Source organism: Nannobrachium achirus, assembly GCF_963921795.1.
Source record: "Nannobrachium achirus genome assembly, chromosome: 5".
In the NCBI taxonomy this organism is placed as follows: domain Eukaryota; kingdom Metazoa; phylum Chordata; class Actinopteri; order Myctophiformes; family Myctophidae; genus Nannobrachium; species Nannobrachium achirus.
The window spans coordinates 19,005,532-19,017,439 of record NC_137814.1 but is presented as its reverse complement, the minus strand read 5'-3'; the positions used below and the strand labels follow the sequence as shown (position 1 = coordinate 19,017,439).

The 11,908-nt window shown below is 39.6% G+C and overlaps 1 long non-coding RNA gene across 1 annotated transcript; it reads left to right on the top strand.

Annotated features, from left to right (window-relative positions):
* Positions 1 to 5,778: 5,778 nt before the first annotated feature.
* Positions 5,779 to 6,519, top strand: LOC308284626. The gene is made up of 4 exons (XR_013962036.1): positions 5,779 to 5,845; positions 5,935 to 6,012; positions 6,262 to 6,346; positions 6,479 to 6,519. It is a non-coding gene; the product is annotated as an uncharacterized lncRNA (long non-coding RNA).
* Positions 6,520 to 11,908: the final 5,389 nt, after the last annotated feature.

Sequence of the window (11,908 nt, the reverse complement as noted above, 5' to 3'; positions counted from 1 at the left end):
ATTTTGTACTTTTATAGCCATTGTTTTCTGGCTTGAAGCGAGCCCACAATTGTTTCGAAGGAACAATATTTTTCTAGTGACAATATCTAACCGTCATATCAAGTTCTCCTCAAAACTTCGGTTCCTTTCTACTCCTACATACTTAGACAGAAAATGAAAATAAAAACATCAATGTGTTCAGCTTACAGTGGCGAAGTGTGCTATTATTTTTTACAGCAATCGGCCAAATGGTGGCGCTGTAGGAAGCCTTCGAAAGTGCGAACTTTGAATAGATAGAGCTCATGCTCTGTTATACGTACAGTCATGAAACCTGTATACACATATGCGTCTCCTCATGCCGAACAACTTTTACCCTCTAACTTTTGACCTCTGACCTTTAGGTCTCCCACAATTCGGAATAATATGAAAAACAGTAAAAATCTATCTCCTCCTGGGATTTTCGCGATACGCGCATGAAACTTTTTTCACATGAACTTTGGACCAATACGGTCAAACTAATCTCGGCGGATTTCTTTTAAAGTGAAACATAATTTTTTAATAATTCAATTAATATTGCGGTTTTATGCAAATTATTCTTCTGCCTCTAAATCATACATGCAAAGTTACACGTTCATGGCATTTGGCAAAGATGTAGAGGGTTAGTCAAAGTATCACTGAAACCAATTTTATTCCAATCGGCCAAAGGGGGGCGCTATACGACGCGTCGGAAAATTCAAACTTCAAACGGGCATAAGTCATGACTCGTTTCGTTTGAAGACATGCAACTTGTTACACGCGTGCTTTGACTCAAGCGGAAGACATCTGTGTCGTTTTTAAGTAAGCTCCGCCCTTCAATTATCCGCCATTTTGAGCAGTTTGTAAAACGCGTAAACCCGCTTTTATTCTGGAATTTTCGCATCACGTGCACAAAACTTTTTTTACGTGAACTTTGGACCGATATCTAAAGATCTGTCAGATCGGATTTCTTTAACATTGAAACATGCTTTTTTAAATAATTCAAACAATATTGCATTTTTATGCAAATTATTCTTCTGCCTCTAAAACATACATGCAAAGTCACATTTTCATGACAAAATAGTGTAGAGGGTTAGTTCAAATATCACTGAAACCAATCTTACCCCAAATGGCCAAAGGGGGGCACTATATAATTTTGAGCAGTTTGTAAAACGCTTAAACCCGTTTTTATTCTAGGATTTTTTTTTTGCAATTTGCATGAAACATTCTACACGCAATCTAAGGACCTTTATCTAACATGCCTATGAAGTGCACACAAAAAATTATAAAATAATAATAATAAATATAGCTGCAAGCAGCGATAAAGTGGCCAAAGCCAAAAACACCTCAAATCATGAACACAGCCTGGGATGTGCGTGAAATCTTGCAAGCACATTCCCAATAGGTCAAGGAACAGATACCAACCTTCTCACATTGGCCTGTTATAGCGCCACCAGCGGGTCAACTTTTGCACAACACATTTTTGGAACAAAATGGACCAATCTTTGACGTCAGTAACGTCAAAGAGAGCACTGCCTGCGATCTTGACATTTTGTGCTTTTATAGCCATTGTTTTCCGGCTTGAAGCGAGCCCACAATTGTTTCGAAGGAACAATATTTTTCTAGTTTTCTATAGCAATCGGCCAAATGGTGGCGCTGTAGGAAGCCTTCGAAAGTGCGATCTTTGAACAGGTATAGCTCATGCAGTGTTTGAGGTACAGCCATGAAACCTGTATACACTTATGCGTCTCCTCATGCCGAACAACTTTTACCCTCTAACTTTTGACCTCTGACCTTTAGGTCTCCCACAATTCGGAATAATATGAAAAACAGTAAAAATCTATCTCCTCCTGGGTTTTTTTCGTTACGCGCACAAAACTTTTTTCACATGAACTTTGGACCAATACGGTCAGATTTATCTCGGCGGATTTCTTTTAAAGTGAAATATAATTTTTTAATAATTCAATCAATATTGCGGTTTTATGTAAATTATTCTTCGGCCTCTAAATCATACATGCAAAGTTACACGTTGATGGCATTTGGCAAAGATGTAGAGGGTTAGTCAAAGTATCACTGAAACCAATTTTATTCCAATCGGCCAAAGGGGGGCGCTATACGAAGCGTTTGAAAATTCAAACTTCAAACGGGCAAAAGTCATGACTCGTTTCGTTTTAAGACATGCAACTTGTTACACGCGTGCTTTGACTCAAGCGGAATACATCTGTGACGTTTTTAAGTAAGCTCCGCCCTTCGATTTTCCGCCATTTTGAGCAGTTTGTAAAACGCGTAAACCCGCTTTTATTCTGTAATTTTCGCGTCACATGCACAAAACTTTTTTTACGTGAACTTTGGACCAATATCTAAAGATCTGTCAGATCGGATTTCTTTAAAATTTAAACATACTTTTTTAAATAATTCAATGAATATAGCAGTTTTATGCAAATTATTCTTCTGCCTCTAAATCATACATGCAAAGTAACATGTTCATGGCATTTGGCAAAGATGTAGAGTGTTAGTCCAAATATCACTAAAACCAATCTTACCCCAATTGGCCAAAGGGGGGCGCTATATCATTTTGAGCAGTTTGTGAAACGCTTAAACCAGTTAGGATTTTTTTTGCAATTTGCATGATACATTCTACACACAATCTAAGGACCTTTATCTAATATGCCTATGAAGTGCGCACACACAAAAAAAAATAATAATAATAAATATAGCTGGAAGCAGCGATAAAGTGGCCAAAGCCAAAAACACCTCAAATCATGAACACAGCCTGCAATGTGCCTGAAATTTTGCAAGCACATTCCCAATAGGTCAAGGAACAGATACCACCCTTCTCACATTGGCCTGTTATAGCGCCACCAGCGGGTCAACTTTTGCACAACACATTTTTGGAACAAAATGGACCAATCTTTGACGTCAGTAACGTCAAAGAGAGCACTGCCTGCGATCTTGACATTTTGTACTTTCATATCCAATGTTTTCTGGCTTGAAGCGAGCCCACAATTGTTTCGAAGGAACAATATTTTCTAGTTTATCTATCAGGCAGGCATATCAAGTATCAAAAAACTTCGGTTCCTTTCTACTCCTACATACTTAGTGAGAAAATGAAAATAAAAACATCAATGTGTTCAGTTTACAGTGGCGAAGTGTGCTATTACTTTTTACAGCAATCGGCCAAATGGTGGCGCTGTAGGAAGCCTTCGAAAGTGCGAACTTTGAACAGGTATAGCTCATGCTGTGTTTGAGGTACAGGCATGAAACCTGTATACACGTATGCGTCTCCTCATGCCGAACAACTTTTAGCCTCTGACTTTTGACCTCTGACCTTTAGATCTCCCACAATTCGGAATTATATGAAAAACAGTAAAAATCTATCTCCTCCTGGGTTTTTTTCGATACGCGCACAAAACTTTTTTCACATGAACTTTGGACCAATACGGTCAAACTAATCTCGGCGGATTTCTTTTAAAGTGAAATATAATTTTTTAATAATTCAATAAATATTGCAGTTTTATGCAAATTATTCTTCGGCCTCTAAATCATACATGCAAAGTTACACGTTCATGGCATTTGGCAAAGATGTAGAGGGTTAGTCAAGGTATCACTGAAACCAATTTTATTCCAATCGGCCAAAGGGGGGCGCTATACGAAGCGTCTGAAAATTCAAACTTCAAACGGGCATAAGTCATGACTCGTTTCGTTTGAAGACATGCAACTTGTTACACGCGTGCTTTGACTCAAGCGGAAGACATCTGTGTCGTTGTTAAGTAAGCTCCGCCCTTCGATTTTCCGCCACTTTGAGCAGTTTGTAAAACGCGTAAACCCGCTTTTATTCTGGAATTTTCGCGTCACGTGCACAAAACTTTTTTTACGTGAACTTTGGACCGATATCTAAAGATCTGTCAGATCGGATTTCTTTAACATTGAAACATGCTTTTTTAAATAATTCAAACAATATTGCATTTTTATGCAAATTATTCTTCTGCCTCTAAAACATACAAGCAAAGTCACATTTTCATGACAAAATAGTGTAGAGGGTTAGTTCAAATATCACTGAAACCAATCTTACCCCAAATGGCCAAAGGGGGGCGCTATATAATTTTGAGCAGTTTGTAAAACGCTTAAACCCGTTTTTATTCTAGGATTTTTTTTGCAATTTGCATGAAACATTCTACACGCAATCTAAGGACCTTTATCTAACATGCCTATGAAGTGCACACAAAAAAATTATAAAATAATAATAATAAATATAGCTGCAAGCAGCGATAAAGTGTCCAAAGCCAAAAACACCTCAAATCATGAACACAGCCTGGGATGTGCGTGAAATCTTGCAAGCACATTCCCAATAGGTCAAGGAACAGATACCAACCTTCTCACATTGGCCTGTTATAGCGCCACCAGCGGGTCAACTTTTGCACAACACATTTTTGGAACAAAATGGACCAATCTTTGACGTCAGTAACGTCAAAGAGAGCACTGCCTGCGATCTTGACATTTTGTGCTTTTATAGCCATTGTTTTCTGGCTTGAAGCGAGCCCACAATTGTTTCGAAGGAACAATATTTTTCTAGTTGATATTGGACTTCATCATTACTATTATTCTTCCGCCACTTTTTCTCTAGCGGCTAGACCGTGCAGTCGCTTTTTACGAAACTCGGCAGTATGGCAGAGGACTATGCCAAACGGCTAAAACGCGAAGCTCGCAACAATCGGCCAAAGGGTGGCGCTGTAGGAAGCCTTTGAAAAATGCCAACTTTGAACTGGTGTAGCTCATGCCCTGTTTCAGGTACAGCAATGAAAACTGTATACACTTATGCGTCTCCTCATGCCGAACAACTTTTACGCTCTGACTTTTGACCTCTGACCTTTACCTCTCCCACAATTTTGAATTATATGAAAAACAGTCAAAATCTATCTCCTCCTGGGATTTTCGCATAACGTGCGCAAAACTTTTTTTACATGAACTTTGGACCAATATGGTCAGATATGTCTCGGCGGATTTTCTTTAAAGCGAAACATTATTTTTTAATAATTCACTCAATGTTGCAGTTATATACAAATTATTCTTCTGCCTCTAAATCATACATGCAAAGTGACACGTTCATGGCATTTGGCAAATATGTAGAGGGTTAGTCCAAATATCACTGAAAGCAATCTTACTCCAATTGGCCAAAGGGGGGCGCTATACGAAGCGTTTGAAAACTCAAACTTTAAAGGGGCATAAGTCATGCCTCGTTTCATTTGAAGACATGCAACTTGCTTACACGCGTGCCTTGACTCAAGCGGAAGACATCTGTGTCTTTGTTAAGTAAGCTCCGCCCTTAGATTTTCCGCAATTTTGAGCAGTTTGTAAAACACTTAAACCCGCTTTTATTCCGGAACTTTCGCGTCACGTGCACGGAACCTTTTTTACATGAACTTTGGACCAATATCTAAAGATCTGTCAGATCGTTTTTTTTTTTAAATTGAAACATGCTTTTTTAATAATTCAATCAACATTGCAAGTTTTATGCAAATTATTCTTCTGCTTCTAAAACAAACATTTAAAGTAATATTTTCTCACTGTGCAGAGCTGTGCATAGCTCACCTGGTAAGGCCTTTGTCTATCATTCCAGAAGTCCCCTGTTCAAGCCTTACCTCATGCATTTAAAATACATTTTACAACATTTTGCCGTGAAAACCCTGGTACTGCAACTGAACATGGCAACCCGACCAAACATGGCAACCTTCTTAAGCAAGGGTATAAATAGTGGTTGAGTTGAGGCCACTCCCCCCCTCTCAGATTGTTTGGAAGCAGCATGGTGCTGGTGGTTGCTGCTACTCACTGCTACATTATGCAGCAGCTGCAGGTCTGTACACTGTTCATTATTCCAACAACTATTCCAATTTCTAACAGTTTCATTCATTATACTTACCCATACTATAATTTGGCTTTTAGATTTACCTCACCTGAACATACCTACCTGATCCACTCGATACACTGGCTGTGTATGATGGAGGAACAATGTGTCACTTGGTAAGCTGACCATGTGCTCTGAAATGTTATGTTGTTTTTGGTTTTGGTATCTAAATGTTAAACGATTTCTTTTGGAATGTAATGCTTGTATGTTAGCTGCAACGTTGATTACTGAATTGATGTATTTTGAGTTTAATGCCAATGCCTAGTTGGGGAGATTAATGGAATTATTTTGTTTCAAGCCTGTAGTGCAGCAGATTATTTGAATTTGTTGTTTTTCTATTCATTTGGCCTTTTTCTTTGATCCAGGCCAGGTTTATTGCCTAGAACTGAATCTGAAAGATGGCGAGCCTGCAGAAAGACTGACACAATCCTGTCTGACCTATGGTTATGGGTAGGAAAAAGCAGCCGCAGTGACACTCATTCCTAGTTTGATTTGATTTTGAAGTAATGACTTTGAGTTTCTTTATAAAGTAATGATGTTTGAGTGCATTCATTTATTCATTTATTGTTTCAAACCATGCAGGGGAAGCTCAGCCTCACACCTGAAGCCCATCTGACAATCAGCTGACAATCAGTACCAGCTCCCAGATTGCTTCATTGAAGCCAAAGAACGGCAGTGTAAGTGGGTTCATTATTCTGAACTGTGTGGAATGGGCAGATTGAACACCTCTTCTCTAACTTGTGGCTCAACTGTAATTATTCTGAAGCTCACCTCATTTCTCTCTCCCTCCCCCACCTAGGCTGGCTGGGTTCCAACACCCCCCAATTGGAATCCATAGTCTGCTCTGCCCACAGGACGGCAGCCCCATGTGAGCGCCTAAAGTTCCAAGTTTTGACCCCCAGCCGCCTTCCCCTCAACGTTTTTCAATAAAAACAATTTAGGTTTAGTTAAGTCTGACTCTGCTAGCCACTTACAGAAAATAATGCTGCCAAATATTTTGCAATTGCAAATCCTTTGTGTAAATAAACTGAAATTCATACTATTGCATGACTATTTCTTTATCATGTTTCACAAGCATCTGGGTCTACAATGCCAGGGGTGTAAAAGTAACTGAGTACATTTACTCAAATACTATCCTTAGTATAATTTTGAGGTATTTTATACTTCACTTGTATAGTCTTACTTCTAGGCTACTCCAGTAAATGCTCATGCGTTGCATTGCATTGTGAGCTTGTAGATCTGCTATTTTCAAAAAAATTCAAGTTGATGCCAATACCTTTGTACTTTTATTCAGTATTACTATTTATCTCTATATATTCATGTTATTCCTGGCACCGCCCCTGTTATCCTGTTCATATCCTGAAAGAGGCGGAGGCTGAAAAAGCTGTCCTGAAAAACATTTGATTTCCTGTTGTCCTTGCATTAAAGTGTCAGTAGTTGGCGTTCTGGGCTCTGAATGTACCTGGATTGCCATGTCTGCTTATAATAAGCAATTTGTGTCTCGTTAAGATTTTTATTTATCCAGCCCCCACCATGCAGTTGTACAGTGAAACCCAAAATTCAAAAATGGCAAAAATAAACTTTGCCAAAAATCTAAAAATAGAGAACTCGGGAACGGGAACAAAAGGCAAAACTCAAGAAAAAGGCAAAAATAACAAACACTGCACTAGGCTATGGGGCCCTTGCAACTCTCACTGAGATTTGTTCATCTCGCACTGCAGCTATAGACAGAAAATCACACAAATCAGTACACAGTATCTCTACAGTGATGTGATCATGACGGATTTGTCCGATATCATATTCTATCTAATTGGCTAAAATTGAATTCCAAGGTTTGCAGGATTGCTCCTTTTTGAACAAATTGTCTCAAACGCAGCCTGCTATGTGTGTGAGATTTTGCACACACATTCCCACTAGGCCAAGGAACAGATGCCACCCTTCTCACATTGGCCTGTTATAGAGTCACCAGTGGGCCAAAAAAAACACCTGACCTGTTCGGAAGAACACTGCTTCTAGTTTCTCTTTGATGTCTTCTTTGCTTTCCCTTGATGCTTTTGCCTTGGCCACTTTATCGCTGCTTGCAGCTATATTTATTATTATTATTACCATTATTTATTTACTTTTCTTTTTTTTTTTACTATAAAAAAACTACTTGGCATGCTTGTTAATTTCATTCATACACTTTTAAAAATGGCATTACACTGCATAGACAGCTTGAACTGATGGAAAGAGAACTTATATCGTCTGGAAACTGAAACTCGTGCCCTATCGTAATATTTGACACTGTATATGCTCAGGAACCCTTACTCGCTCTGATAGAGGATTCAGAGCTTAGTGTGACAGGAAGGATATAATGTTTAGGGGCCTGCAGCTAGTCTTTGGTGAGAAGACAAGCTTAGGAATAGGGTTAATGTTAGGGCTTTTAAATCTAGTCATGTTTTGTTTGATGTGTCTGTCAGTTTCTTGTCTGGTAGGGCAGGTTGAAGTTAGGTACTGGTGTTTACTAAATGCCTCTCAGAATGCCCATGTCTGTGTATTTTGTGTTGGGGGGGGGGGGGGGGGGAGGGTCTTGGGTCCTGGACACCACCACATGGTTTATTTGTTCCTTTTGTTGGAGCTGGTGTGGCAAGTGTTACACCACGATATATATATATATATATTTTTTTTCTCGTTTTTTCAGCAATGTCCCCTTCCCTCCTCCTCTTCTCTTTCTTCTCTTCTCTCCCTCTCTTCACTTAACTAATTTAATTAATTTACATAAAAATTATGTCTAATTCGAATAGCAGTGGCGTGCGAGTGGGTGGGGATAACCTGAGGTTTACGTGCTGGAATACTGGGGGCATGAACGGGCCAGTTAAAAGAGGGCGTATCCTCTCTCATCTAAAACATCTCAATACTGAGATTGCCTTCTTACAGGAAACACATTTGACTATAAAGGATCAGGCTAGACTGAAGACACATTGGGTCGGTCAGATCTTTCACTCAGGCTTCGACTCGAGGACACGTGGTGCTGCCATTTTAATTCACAAAAATGTTCAATTTACTGCAAAGGACATTATCTCTGACCCTTATGGTCGTCTTATTATAATATCCGGATGTCTTCTTAATACACCAGTGCTCTTGGCAAACATTTATGCCCCCAACTGGGATGACAAAGCCTTTATTGATAAGGTTATCTCCCTCTTGCCTGATCTGAACTCTTATCATTTGATTTTGGGAGGTGACTTAAACTGTACTATGGACCAAACTCTGGATAGGTCAAGCTCAAAGAGGAGACTCCCTTCCAAGATGGCTAAGGCTATATTATCATTCATGACTCAAGTGGGATGTTTGGACCCCTGGCGTTTTAAATTCCCTGATAAGAAGTCATTTTCATTCTTCTCTAATGTGCATAAAACCTACACTAGAATTGATTACTTTTTCATCGATAAGTTTTTTTTACCCTCAGTTAGAAATGTCGAATACTCTGCTATTGCAATCTCAGACCACGCCCCCTTGTAGCTTGATCTTAATTTTTCAAATTTAAACAAACCACGCCCGCTGTGGAAATTAAATCCCCTACTTCTAAAAGACTCCGGTTTTTGCTCATTTATTTCTAATAAAATTGACGATTTTATTCTAAATAATAAATCAGAATCTGTGTCCCCTTCCTTACTTTGGGAAACCTTGAAGGTCGTAATTAGAGGTGAAATTATATCGTATAGCTCAAAGCAAAATAAAATAAAGAAAAAACAACAGGACCAATTAATCGAGGGCATCTCAAAACTGGATCATCAATATGCAACATCGCCTTCCCCTGAAATGTATAAAGAGAGGCTAAATCTACAGATGCAATATAATTTACTTACTACAGAGAACACTGAGAAACTACTACTGTGGTCACGTGGCCTTGTGTACGAACATGGAGAGAAAGCAGGCCGACTGTTATCCCATCAGCTTAAGAAAGAGAGCGCAACGAGAAGCATCCCTCAAATAATGACTTCACCTGGTACATGTACAGTTATCCCATCGGAAATTAACGACACCTTTAAAAACTTTTACTCTGACTTGTACTCCTCTCGGTTTCCTGTAGATACCACAGATATGATGAACTTTCTGGGGGGGCTCCAGTTCCCAACTCTCCACCCTGCGAAGCGTGAAGCCTCAGAACAACCTTTGAATCTGACTGAGATAAAAGACTCCATTTTCACTATACAGAGCGGGAAAGCCCCCGGCCTCGACGGCTATCCGATTGAATTTTATAAATTATTTTTTAATAAGCTAGCTCCACTGCTACTGGATATGTTCATCGAGGCACTGGAACAGGGCTTCCTACCACAAACACTTACAGAAGCATCAATATCACTAATCTTAAAACCTGATAAAGACCCAGTAAACTGTAGCTCATATCGTCCCATATCACTCTTAAATGTTGATTATAAGATCCTCGCAAAGGTTTTGGCTTCACGTATGGAGACGGTAATAGCGGATATTATTTCGACCGACCAGACAGGTTTTATCAGGGACCGCCATTCTTCTTCAAATATCCGCCGCCTTCTTAATGTTATTCTCTCTCCTGCATCCTCTGAGACCCCCGAGGTGGTGGTGTCTCTGGATGCGGAGAAAGCATTCGACCGTGTCGAGTGGGGTTACTTACTGGAGGTTCTCAGGAACTTTGGTTTCGGCCCTAACTTAGTTTCCCTGATCGCTCTTCTCTACTCGGCCCCTAAGGCCTCTGTTGTCACTAACGGGATGAACTCTCAGATGTTTGCGCTCTCAAGAGGCTGTAGACAAGGTTGCCCAGCAAGCCCCCTACTGTTTGCCCTCGCAATTGAGCCTCTTTCTATTGCCCTTAAGTCAGCCCCGTTTATTCAGGGAATTGGTAGATGGGGAAAGGAATACAAACTGTCTCTGTATGCAGATGACTTATTAATATATATATCTGACCCAGTTTCCTCCGCCCCAAAGATAATTGAGCTGTTGAATAGATTTGGCACTTTCTCTGGCTACAGATTAAACTATAACAAAAGTGAGTGTTTCCCAGTAAATGACCTGGCCCGTCGTATTCCAAGTAGCTCATTGCCCTTTCGTAGTTCAGTAGTTGGTTTTAAATACTTGGGGGTACATATCCGTAATACTCTAAACAATCTATTTAAAGATAACTTCTTACCCCTTGTGGATAAACTTAAATTGGATCTACATAGATGGGGAATAATTAATATATCTTTGGCAGGGAGAGTAAATTATATTAAGATGAACGTTCTGCCCCGTTTTTTGTACTTGTTTCAAGCGTTGCCAGTTTTTATTCCTAGATCCTTCTTTTCTAAACTTGACACATTACTCTCATCATTTATATGGGGAGGCAGCCATCCAAGAATAAAGAAAGAATACCTTCAAAGACCAAGAGTGGACGGTGGTCTCGCCCTTCCCAATTTCAAGTTTTATTACTGGGCTGCCAATATCTCTAAAATCATTTGCTGGGCCCACTACCCTGATCTGGACTGGTGTCAAGTTGAAGCCAACTCCTGTCTCAATACATCTCTAATGGCCTTAATTACATCTAATTTACCGATCTCTTTCAAACAATTCTCTTCTAATCCCATCGTTGTGAGTACTCTACAGATATGGTCCCAATTTAGAATTTCTTTTGGCCTTCGTGAATTATCTCTTTATAGTCCTATATATAATAACCACCTATTTCCCCCTGCAAGGACGGATCCATGCTTTTCTATGTGGCATGGGTTGGGACTTTCTAAATTAAACGATCTATACATTGACGGCATCTTTGCTAATTTTGGGGAATTGGCAATTAAGTACGAACTCCCAAATTCACACCACTTTAGATATTTTCAAATCCGTAATTTTGCTAGAACATATAACCTCTCATTCCCCAATATTCCATCCAGGTCTGGAGTAGAATCTATTTTAGACGCTCCCAGACAGTTAAAGGGGCTAATGTCTTTTATTTATAACACTATCTCCTCGTTAAGGACCTCTCCTCTGGATAAAATCAGATCAGGTTGGGAGGCGGAA